Source organism: Bos mutus, chromosome 24 (genome assembly GCF_027580195.1).
Source record: "Bos mutus isolate GX-2022 chromosome 24, NWIPB_WYAK_1.1, whole genome shotgun sequence".
In the NCBI taxonomy this organism is placed as follows: domain Eukaryota; kingdom Metazoa; phylum Chordata; class Mammalia; order Artiodactyla; family Bovidae; genus Bos; species Bos mutus.
The window spans coordinates 9,547,745-9,560,018 of NC_091640.1; the positions used below are offsets into that span (position 1 = coordinate 9,547,745).

Below are 12,274 nucleotides of genomic sequence, written 5' to 3' on the forward strand. Positions count from 1 at the left end.
TCACCATCACACTGATCACCCTGAAGCCAGAGAGGAATATCTAAAATATTAACTGACTTAAAATCAAGCATTCCCGTCTAGAGCTGCTGCTGCTGCTGCTGCTAAGTCGCTTCAGTCGTGTCCGACTCTGTGCGACCCCATAAACGGCAGCCCACCAGGCTCCCCCGTCCCTGGGATTCTCCAGGCAAGAACACTGGAGTGGGGTGCCATTTCCTTCTCCAAAGTATGAAAGTAAAAAATAAAGTGAAGTCGCTCAGTTGTGTCCAACTCCTATTGACCCCATGGACTGCAGCCCACCAGGCCCCTCTGTCCATGGGATTTTCCAGGCAAGAGTACTGGAGTGGGTTGCCACTGCCTTCTCCCCTGTCTAGAATAGTAGTTCTCAAAGACTGTTTCTGAGATTGGCAATATCAGCATCACCTGGGGACCAGTTAGAACTGTAACTTATCAGTCCCACCCAGGTCTCCCAAAACCCAGGGACCCAGCAAAAGCCTGCAGGCTGTTATGAAGCATGTAAAGTTTGAGAACCACTGGTACATGAGACAAATTCTCTTTCTCAGCATGTTACACAGTGGTGTCATCCATGGAAAGGCAGCATCTGGGTCAATGGGCACTTGTTAGAAATGCCAATTCTTGGGCAAACTGGAAATAGCTAATACAACATGCCTCCATGGAATTGACATGTTATCTTGGGAAGGGATTGGAGGGGGGTGCTATGCTTTAGCAGATAAAGGTATTCGGTATTTAATCTCATACCTTTATCTGCTCTTCCCTATGATATTTTTCAGCACACAATCTGACATTGTTGTAAATATGTAAACACTTTAGATTTTAAGTTTTTCTAAAAGCCCTTAACTTTCTAAAAGTTCCCTACCAAGGGAACATTTCATGCAAAGTTGGGCTCGATAAAGGACAGAAATGGTAGGGACCTAACAGAAGCAGAAGATATTAAGAAGAGATGGCAAGAATACACAGAAGAACTGCACAAAAAAGATCTTCATGACCCAGATAATCACAATGGTGTGATCACTCACCTAGAGCCAGACATCCTGGAATGTGAAGCCAAGTGGGCCTTAGAAAGTATCATTACAAACAAAGCTAGTGGAGGTGATGGAATTCCAGTTGAGCTATTTCAAATACTGAAAGATGATGCTGTGAAAGTGCTGCACTCAATAGGCCAGCAAATTTGGAAAACTCAGCAGTGGCCACAGGACTGGAAAAGGTCAGTTTTCATGCCAATCCCAAAGAAAGGCAATGCCAAAGAATGCTCAAACTACTGGACAATTGCACTCATCTCACACCCTAGTAAAGTAATGCTCAAAATTCTCCAAGCCAGGCTTCAGCAATAAATGAACCGTGAACTTCCAGATGTCCAACCTAGTTTTAGAAAAGGCAGAGGAGCCAGAAATCAAATTGCCAACGTCTGCTGGATCATCAAAAAAGCAAGAGAATTCCAGAAAAACATCTATTTCTGCTTTATTGACTATGCCAAAGCCTTTGACTGTGTGGATCACAATCAACTGTGGAAAATTCTGAAAGAGATGGGAATACCAGACCACCTGACCTGCCTCTTGAGAAACCTGTATGCAGGTCAGGAAGCAACAGTTAGAACTGGACATGGAATAGACTGGTTCCAAATTGGGAAAGGAGTACGTCAAGGCTGTATATTGTCACCCTGCTTATTTAACCCTTATATGCAGAGTACATCTTGAGAAACACTGGGTTGGAAGAAGCACAAGCTGGAATCAATATTGCTGGGAGAAATATCAATAACCTCAGATATGTAGATGACACCACCCTTATGGCAGAAAGTGAAGAGGAACTAAAAAGGCTCTTGGTGAAAGTGAAAGAGGAGAGTGAAAAAGTTGGCTTAAATCTCAACATTCAGAAAACGAAGATCATGGCATCTGGTCCTATCACTTCATGGGAAATAGATGGGGAAACAGTGGAAACAGTGTCAGACTTTATTTTTTGGGGCTCCAAAATCACTGCAGATGGTGACTACAACCATGAAATTAAAAGACGCTTACTCCTTGGAAAGAAAGTTATGACCAACCTAGACAGCATATTCAAAAGCAGAGACATTACTTTGCCAACAAAGGTCCATCTGGTCAAGGCTATGGTTTTTCCTGTAGTCATGTATGGATGTGAGAGTTGGACTGTGAAGAAAGCTGAGTGCTGAAGAATTGAGGCTTTTGAACTGTGGTGTTGGAGAAGACTCTTGAGAGTCCCTTGGACTGCAAGGAGATCCAACCAGTCCATCCTAAAGGAGATCAGTCCTGGGTTCTTTGGAAGGACTGATGTTGAAGCTGAAACTCCAGTACTTTGGCCAACTGATGCGAAGAGTTGACTCATTGGAAAAAACTCTGATGCTGGGAGGGATTGGGAGCAGGAGGAAAAGGGGACGACAGAGGATGAGATTGCTGGATGGCATCACTGACTCGATGGACGTGAGTCTGGGTGAACTCTGGGAGTTGGTGATGGACAGGGAGGCCTGGCGTGCTGCAATTCATGGGGTCACAAAGAGTCAAACACGACTAAGTGACTGAACTGAACTGAACTGAAAAGCCCTTAATCTAGCCAACATCAATGGCTTCCTATTCTTTACTGTCATTGATAAAACCAAGTATTGATAGAATTTCTGCACATGGCCTTTTGTTAGATTTATACTTTTATATCTTTTGTATTATTTAACATTTTGATTCTGTATCTGAAGGTAAAAAATTACCAACCCCCTGTTAAATATTGCCTGTTCAGACTGGCCAGCAAAGAATTTGAAAAATAATATGATTTTATGGAGTATGTGTTCTTATAACTTAGAACATTTAATTACTTGACCCCTGAAAGTAAGTGTTTTACCAACATTAAATAAATGAAATATGAGTGGGTAATTGAGTGAATCTCATGTATATATAATTTCCTTCTGTCCCCAAGTAAAGATTTTTAATTATTTTTTTCATTTATACATTTCTTTGATTGATTGATATCAATCAATTTCTGATTGATATTCTTTCTTTAAGAATGATTTTCAGTTTGGGGCTGTGTTTCCTAAATTTCTCTAGTAGGAATTATAGATTCTATCAATGAATTTAGCATTTGGTAGACTATATTACCATGCTTATAAATTCTGAAGAGCTACCACTAACAACTACCACCTCTAGTAAATTCAGTGTTTGAATTTACTATCTTTGCATCCTTCTTCCTCCTGTCTAGTTACTATGTGTGCCGTGTGCTCAGTTGCTCAGTCGTGTCCAATTCTTTGTGACTATAGCCTGCCAGGTTCCTCTGTCCATGGGATTCTCCAGGCAAGAATACTGGAGAATTCTTGGATTGCAATTCCCTTCTCCAAGGGATCTTCTCAACCCAGAGATCAAACCCAGGTCTCTTAGGTCTCCTGCAATGGCAGACCTGTTCTTTACCACTGCTGCCACCAATCCTAAAAGTCAGGGGTTAACTCAGCACTCTGGGTCTAGCTTGGTAATGTAACTCTATTTTCACATTTGTAATTATTTGTTTATATTTTTCTTCCTTGAATAAACAGTGACATTTTCAAGGACAGTAACCAGGACTTACTTATTTTGGGACTGTCTAACTCTATTGATAAGAAATATACTGTATTATTTAGACCATCTGAGCCTTGCAATAAATATTTGTTAAGTCAGCTCAGTCACATGCCCTTTGCCAGCGTGTCAGATAACTGCACAGACTATAGTTTTGTTTTAACTAATCTGACTAGAATATATTTTTTTATAGAGACAGTTTCTCCAGAATACAAAAACATCTGGTCAATTTGGTGGGGAAAAAAACATCCACAAACTGACATTATTCTTGCAAAATTGCCTATGTGTTCTTCAGTTTTTCCTCCTTTCAAATGGATGTTCTGGCATTATTAAAAAGAAAGAAAGAAAGAAAACTGCTGTGTAAATCAGACTGTGGTTTTGTCTCCCTTTCCATTCCTTCTTTAATCTCACTCAGCAAATGAATATGCCTTGCTTAGAAATGGACTTGCTATAAAAAATATTACCAACTTCACAGTGATTCTAGAATCCCATAAATTGTAATAATTAACATGACCTCCCTTTGTAATTCGATTAGCTCCAAAGGAGCACTTCTCTTCAATGGATGACCTCTGTTCTTCCTACAATATTAACTGGGCAAGGCTGTGGATGGCATTGTGAGCCAGTCCAGTGTTTTGTCCAGAAGCACACTTGTCTTGAGCTGAATCCAAGGGTATCTAGGGGCCTGGATATCTAGGGTCCTTCCTTCCTTTGCTGCTCTTCTTACCCACAGTTAACTGTGTTGTGGTATTTATATCATCAGATCAGATCAGATCAGTCGCTCATTCCTGTCCGACTCATTGCGACCCCATGAATTGCAGCACGCCAGGCCTCCCTGTCCATCACCAACTCCCGGAGTTCACTCAAACTCACGTCCATCGAGTCAGTGATGCCATCCAGCCATCTCATCCTCTGTCGTCCCCTTCTCCTCCTGCCCCCAAGCCCTCCCAGCATCAGAGTCTTTTCCAATGAGTCAACTCTTCGCATCAGGTGGCCAAAGTACTGGATTTTCAGCTTTAGCATCATTCCTTCCAAAGAAAGCCCAGGGCTGATCTCCTTTAGAATGGACTGGTTGGATCTCCTTGCAGTCCAAGGGACTGTCAAGAGTCTTCTCCAACACCACTGTTCAAAAGCCTCAATTCTTCAGCACTCAGCTTTCTTCACAGTCCAACTCTCACATCCATACATGACCACAGGAAAAACCATAGCCTTGACTAGACGAACCTTTGTTGGCAAAGTAATGTCTCTGCTTTTGAATATGCTATCTAGGTTGGTCATAACTTTCCTTCCAAGGTGTAAGCGTCTGTTAATTTCATGGCTGCAGTCACCATCTGTAGTGATTTTGGAGCCCAGAAAAATAAAGTCTGACACTGTTTCCACTGTTTCCCCATCTATTTCCCATAAAGTGGTGGGACCGGATGCCATGATCTTCGTTTGGATTATTCTTGTGAGCATGCTCAGTCACTCAGTGGTGTCTGACTCTTTGCAACCCCATGGCCTGTAGCCCACCAGGCTCCTGGGATTTTCCAGGCAAGAATAATGGATTGGGATTCTATTTCCTCCTCCAGGGGATCTTCCCAACCCACAGATCAAACCTGCGTCTCCTGCATTGGCAGGTGGTTTCTTTACCACTAAGCCAGCAGGGAAACCCATTGATTCGCTTTAATCACTAACAATGACTTAGTTAAATGTCTACTGCTTCTACTATTCCTGTAGTTTTCTATTTTTTTATAATCTCATTTCATTCTTTGCATTGGAAAGGCAGCCTCTGAAATGATGATAGCTTAGAATTTTTGAATTTGGCAAAGATGGTAAGATCAGCAAGTGGAACAGTGATCATTTCCCCAGGACAAAATGAGAGGTTAGTTTATATCATCACTAGAGTCCATTCTTGTTCTAAAAATCTGGGGATTGAGAATCAGTAAAAGTGCAGAGCTACTCTGTGACACAGTCATGCAAGAAGCCTGCATACACAGACCTCTTTCAAGGGGTCTTCAAACAAGTCATCAGGATTTTGACCACAGAACTCTGTCCACTTGGTCACAGCTGACTGGTTAGTATAGATGAAATAGGACCTTGATGATAGCCCTGGCTACAGAGTGACTCAGTGAGATGCAGTGGTTGGGGAGTTCATTAATAGGAGCCCATACAGAGGACTGGGTTAGCTACTAGTGCCAAGAGCCATAGAAGCAGAATCATAGGAAAATAATGAAAATCATTATTATTTTCATTAAAATCATCATTAAAAAATAATGAAATCATAGAAAAATAATCATAAAAAACCAGTAAATAAAGATCAAGATTGTCAATATATCTAAGTTCCAGATCTTCATGGAATCTTGAACAAAATTCTGGCTTTCTATGATGCTCACAAAATACTCTCTATACTTCTCTATTTTCATATACACCCCATGACTAAGGTCTTAGCATCTTAGTTGACTTGAACAAGCCAAATTTTGGTAAAGTAAATGATCCTCAATAATTGTGATATAAAACTACTTATTTTTTAAAAAATCTTATATTATCTAGCAATAACTTGAATGCCAAATATTTATAGAGGTTTAATTGTATGTCTGATTAGGTAGAATATAATATTTTTATGATTCATTGTAAATTTAATTGTAAACTATTTTTAGACCACTAAGTTCACTGTTATGTGCAAACCTTTGAAAGTAAGAGTCATATAATGCCAACCAAACAGTGGAATTAAACAGAGGCACTTTGAAAAATTGAATCCATTTACACCAAGCTCTTTCCTTTCATTTCCAAATAATCTATATAGTTGTAGAAAAAGTTCAGTCTTACAAGTAAAGAGTTTTTCTACATTAAATATATATATTTATATATATACATATGCATGTGTGTGTATTTGTGTGTAGTTTTCTTCAAGATAATGGAATTATTTGATTTGCTTCTAATTCACTTGATTTTTTAAAATCTATTTAATACCACTATATTCAAAGCTCTCAGAGTCTCACAAGGGCAAGTAATGTGATTAAGTTGACACTTTAAGGGTCATGTGGTTCAGTTCGATTACAGATTAACAAGTCTTTCATATGGAAAAAGAAGACTATATCTGCAGAAAATGAGGAAATTATGGGGTTTTTTTTCCTTTGCTGCAGTCGTTTGATTATATAATTTAAAAGGTTTTAAAATTTTAAATAGCAATTACAAAAAACTAAAATGAAATATTTGAAGCTATTGAACTATACTGGGTTTCATGCTTTAAAAAATAATACGTACTCGAGAAGAAAAAATTGGTCCAAATTAAATGCACATTGAACAATGCTATTCACAGCACAATTATAATGCAAAGATAATGGCCTCTGGAAAAAATAACAGAAATTAAGTTAACTAAATGAATAGGGGGAAAGTGACCATTTTGATCCATTTTTAAATACCCATAGATTTCCTTTTTAAATTATGCATATAAAAGTTTTTAATTTCTGATTTTAAATTACTATATACCACAGAAGAACAATTCGAAACCAGTAGGATAAAATATATCTTCATTCTAAGAGATGCACTGTTTTTTCATGAGATGTTGGAACTCTGTAACTGGCAGCAAAACTCAAAAGAAATAATTCTCTGTTGAGGTTCTTGCTGTGATAACTATTTTTTATTTTTGCACACAAAAAAGAGAGAGAATTTTTCAAGTTGCCAAAAGGAGAATATAAACAAGAGATATGTGAACAATTTAGGATTCATTCATTACATTTTGTTCTACCCTGTTGACCTTGGCATGGGAAGATCCTCATTAGCATGTGCTCTGAATCAGGATCCAGACCACCTCTCATAATACAAGATACCAGGTTCTAGCAAAGTCTAATGATCATTTCTTCAGGCCAAGGCAACTTCCTTTCCACAAGGTAAGAAAACTTTGGTGGTCTTCATATTTTCTGTCAAATTGTTATTCCTATCTGTTTAGACAGAGTATTAATTAATGACAGAAGAGTAATATTAAATCTATGCACAAATAGTGAAAATGCTGAATTTAACATTCAGGATAGCATTAAAATTAATTTTAAGGGTAACAATAAAATGATAATCTCTATGAGGTTGATCTTCATTTTTTTAAAGTAGCATTAGTTACCAAAAAAAGAAGCTTTTAAAGCTAAATGTTTATCTCTTTTTAAGAAAACAGTTGGATTAATTTTTTATGTTCTATGTTTACTTTTTTTCTAATATTTGCAACATCTTTTATCAAAGATCCTTTTACATAAAGATTCTTTCCCCTCTTTTAAAGGAAGGAGAAACATAAAATCTGGTCTAATTTAAATGTGCTATTTGACTTTAAAATTACTTGACAAAAGAGTAACATAACTGGAATTATTTTTAACCTGTGGCTCAGCTCTTAGCATCTAAATAAATGGTCCTAACTTCCTCTGTTTTCTTCTTTCTAGCAGGGAGGGGGTGTGTTTTAAAGAGACAGATTTCATCACATTTCAACATTTTTGTTTAATTCTCAAACACTACTTCTGAGATGCACCTGATGACTTGATACCACTTCACATAGGAGCTAGAACTGGCTCTAGACTTATATCTCCTGTTCTTGAAAAACACTATTTTCTTTGAAATCATGATAGCCATCTCGATCACATTCTGCCTATACTATGGTCCCTAAAGACCTCACAGTGATTCCTTCTCAGTTCAGTTCAGTTCAGTTCAGTCGCTCAGTCATGTCCAACTCTTTGTGGCCCCATGAATTGCAGCACACCAGGCCTCCTTGTCCATCACCAACTCCCGGAGTTTACCCAAACTCATGTCCATTGAGTCAGTGATGCCATCCAACCATCTCATCCTCTGTTGTCCCCTTCTCCTCCTGCCCTCAATCTTTCCCAGCATCAGCGGCTTTTCCAATGAGTCAGCTCTTCACATAAGGTGGCCAAAGTATTGGAGTTTCAGCTTCAACATCAGTCCTTCCAATGAACACCCAGGACTGATCTCCTTTAGGATGGACTGGCTGGATCTCCTTGCAGTCCAAGGGACTCTCAAGAGTCTTCTCCAACACCACTGTTCAAAAGCATCAATTCCTCGGTGCTCAGCTTTCTTCACAGTCCAACTCTCACATCCATACATGACCACTGGAAAAACCATAGCTTTGACTAGATGGACCTTTGTTGGCAAAGTAATGTCTCTGCTTTTTAATATGCTGTCTAGGTTAGTCATAACTTTTCTTCCAAGGAGCAAGGGTCTTTTAATTTCATGGCTGCAATCACCATCTGCAGTGATTTTGGAGCCCCAAAAAGTAAAGTCTGACACTGTTTCCACTGTTTCCCTGTTATTTGCCATGCAGTGATGGGACCAGATGCCATGATCTTAGTTTTCTGAATGTTGAGCTTTAAGCCAACTTTTTCACCCTCCTCTCTCACTGTCATCAAAAGCCTCTTTAGTTCTTCTTTACTTTCTGCCATAAGGGTGGTGTCATCTGCATATCTGATGTTATTGATATTTCTCCTGGCAATCTTGATTCCAGCTTGTGCTTCTTCCAGTCCAGTGTTTCTCATGATGTACTCTGCATAGAAGTTAAATAAACAGGGTGAAAGTATACATTCTTGATGAACTCCTTTTCCTATTTGGAACCAGTCTGTTGTTCCATGTCCACCTCTAACTGTTGCTTCCTGACCTGCATACAAATTTCTCAAGAGGCAGATCAGGTGGTCTGGTATTCCCATCTCTTTCAGAATTTTCCACAGTTGATTGTGATCCACACAGTCAAAGGCTTTGGCATAGTCAATAAAGCAGAAATAGATGTTTTTCTGGAACTCTCTTGCTTTTTCGATGACCCAGTGGATGTTGCCAATTTGATCTCTGGTTCCTCTGCCTTTTCTAAAACCAGCTTGAGCGTCTGGAAGTTCACGGTTCACATATTGCTGCAGCCTGCTCTACTGTGGCATATTCTAGCTGGCCCGTTTCCTGCAAACATTCACCTTCCATGGCCTCTCAGCAGCTTGAGCAACATGTCCCAATGAAATCTCCTCTTGTCTCCACTTGTGGTCATGCTCTGGACCTCCTCATGGCACTACTAATAAATGAGGAATTTCTACGTCCTGCTCTGGCTTTTCCCAGTGTCGCTCTTATTCCACCAAAGCCTATTCTCTCAACAGTTGTCAGAGAAAGTCCTTTGGAACATAGGTCAAATCTTCCCAGTTTCTGCTCCAAATACTCTCACAGCCTCCCATCACACCAAGAACACAATCCCAGGGCCTCACCAGGGGCCACAGAGTGTATCTGGGCTCATAGGTCTTCACATCCTCACAAACCCCATCCTAGCCGATCCTAAGTCTAACTCAGCACCCCAGACCCCAGGACTGTGCACCCACTGACCCACTGGCCTAGATTTCTCTCTCCTTGTTCCGTCCCTTCTTTTGGTCTCAAACATCACTTCTCAAAGAGGGGTGACAGCTCTAAATGAACATTCCAAGCTTATGTTACCCCTTAATCTACTTTATTTTTTTCTTAGTATTTATTGCTACCCAGTGGCACCCCACTCCAGTACTCTTGCCTGGAAAATCCCATGGATGGAGGAGCCTGGTGGGCTGCAGTCCATGGGGTCACTAAGAGTCAGACATGACTGAGTGACTTCACTTTCACGTTTCACTTTCATGCATTGGAGAAGGAAATGGCAACCCACTCCAGTGTTCTTGCCTGGAGAATCCCAGGGACGGGGGAGCCTGGTGGGCTGCCGTCTATGGGGTCGCACAGAGTCGGACACGACTGAAGTGACATAGCAGTAAAATTATACTTGCTTATATGTTTATTGTCCCCCTTGAAGGTACAATAAATCTCCCGAGGGACAAGGGCTTTATTTGTATGATTCACTGGTCAACCTTTAGCACTGAACTTAGCTAGAATACACTTAAAAAATGTGAATACAAAGAATACAAATAAAAACAAAAAACCCAAATAACAACCAAAAAAAAGAAAAGAAAAGAATCTTCCCTCTTGAAAACACTGCTTCTTCCAGCTCACTTGTACAGCTGTTTCTCTAAAGGCCATTTGTCAGCCTCAGCTCAACTTCATCTCTCCTTCCTCTGGATGCAGCTAGATTAATGATGGGTCATCATCTCAGCAGCACCGCCACAAACACCAGCCTCCTTGTACTGTGTTCAAGGCAAAAACCTAGTATTGGGTTGACTTTATAATCTGCTTCTTCCATGAATGAACCCACGCAACTCATTGCTACCCCACAGAATAAGTGAAAAAGTGAAGTCGCTCAGTCATGCCTGACTCTTTGCAACCCCATGGACTGTAGCCTAAGAGGCTCCTCAGTCCATGGGATTTTCCGGGCAAAGGTACTGGAGTGAGTTGCCATTTCCTTCTCCAGGGGATCTTCCCAACTCAGGGATCCAACCCGGGTCTCCCGTATGGCAGGCAAAAGCTTTACCATCTGAGCCACTAGGGAAGACAGCGAAGAGAGCAAATACCATTATTTTAGGTATTCAGGGGATCAAACTGACATCACTTGTTTGAAGATACATTACGGGAGATGGAGAAGTAAACGATGACTGGTATCCTGACTTGTGACTAGATGTACATCATGGTGGTTTAGTCACTAAGTCATGTCCGACTCTTGTGACTGTAGCCTGCCAGGATCCTCTGTCCATGGGATTCTCCAGGCAAGAATCCTGGAGTGGGTTGCCATTTCCTTCTCCAGGGGATCTTTCCAACCCAGGAATCGAACTGGGGTCTCCTGCATTGTAGGCAGATTCTTTACTGACTGAGTTATGAGGGAAGCCCAAAGTCACTCAGTTGTGTCCCACTCTTTGCGACCCTGTGGCCTATAGAGTCCATGAAATTCTCCAGGCCAGAATACTGGAGAGGGTAGCCTTTCCCTCCTCCAGGGGATCTTCCCAACCCAGGGATTGAACCCAGGTCTCCCACATTGTAGGTGGATTTTTTATCAACTGAGCCACCAGGGAAGCCATGACACTCCCTAAAATACAAGTGAGGAAGACAGTCACTTTTAGCATAGGAGGAAATCACAAATTTGAGCTTGGCTTTGTGAATGTTTGTTTCTCATTCAATTGGTGCTACTGAGAAAACATTTGATTACCTTGACCTGGATATATAAAACTGGGAAATCAACAATCTATGAATAGCTATTAGAGATATGGACATGTGTAAGATTGTAGAGGTGGGGAGGAAGGATGCGTAAGAAGATGGTCCAGAAGTCTGAAGTTCCTCCAACATGTAATGATTGCAAAGAGGTAGAAGGAAAAAGCAGGAAAATTGCCATTGTAAGTGATGGTTTTAGGAAGAGAGTGATGACAACATCATCTGCTGCAGAGATGACAAGTAAGAGGAGACCTGGAAAAGATCTCCAGATGCCACAGCTGCCCTTAAACGGAACACTTCCAGGACATGGCCGGGGAAGGAAGCAGAAGACAGTAGGTTAAAAAGTGAGTAAAAGGTGAGAAAACAGACCCACCATGTGCTGTGCAAAGTAGACAGATAATTTCCAAGATCTAAATCAGAGGAGGCTTTACTGGGCTTTCTTGGTGGCTCAGATGGTAAAGAATCTGCCTGAAAATGCATGAGATGGCATTTCGATCCCTGGGTCGGGATGATCCTGTGGAGAAGGCAATGGCAACACACTCTAGTATTCTTGCCTAGAGAATTCCATGGACAGAGGAGCCTGGTGGGGCCATGGGGCCACAAAGAGTTGGACGTGACTGAGTGATTGATACTTGAACTTTTTTAACTTTTACTGACTG

General features: G+C 40.7%; 1 long non-coding RNA gene across 1 annotated transcript in view; it reads left to right on the top strand.

The window, feature by feature from the left end:
• Nucleotides 1–12,274, top strand: part of LOC138985423 (uncharacterized) — a 43,882-nt gene that overhangs the window by 28,864 nt on the left and 2,744 nt on the right. The gene's annotated exons all lie outside the window — the stretch shown is intronic.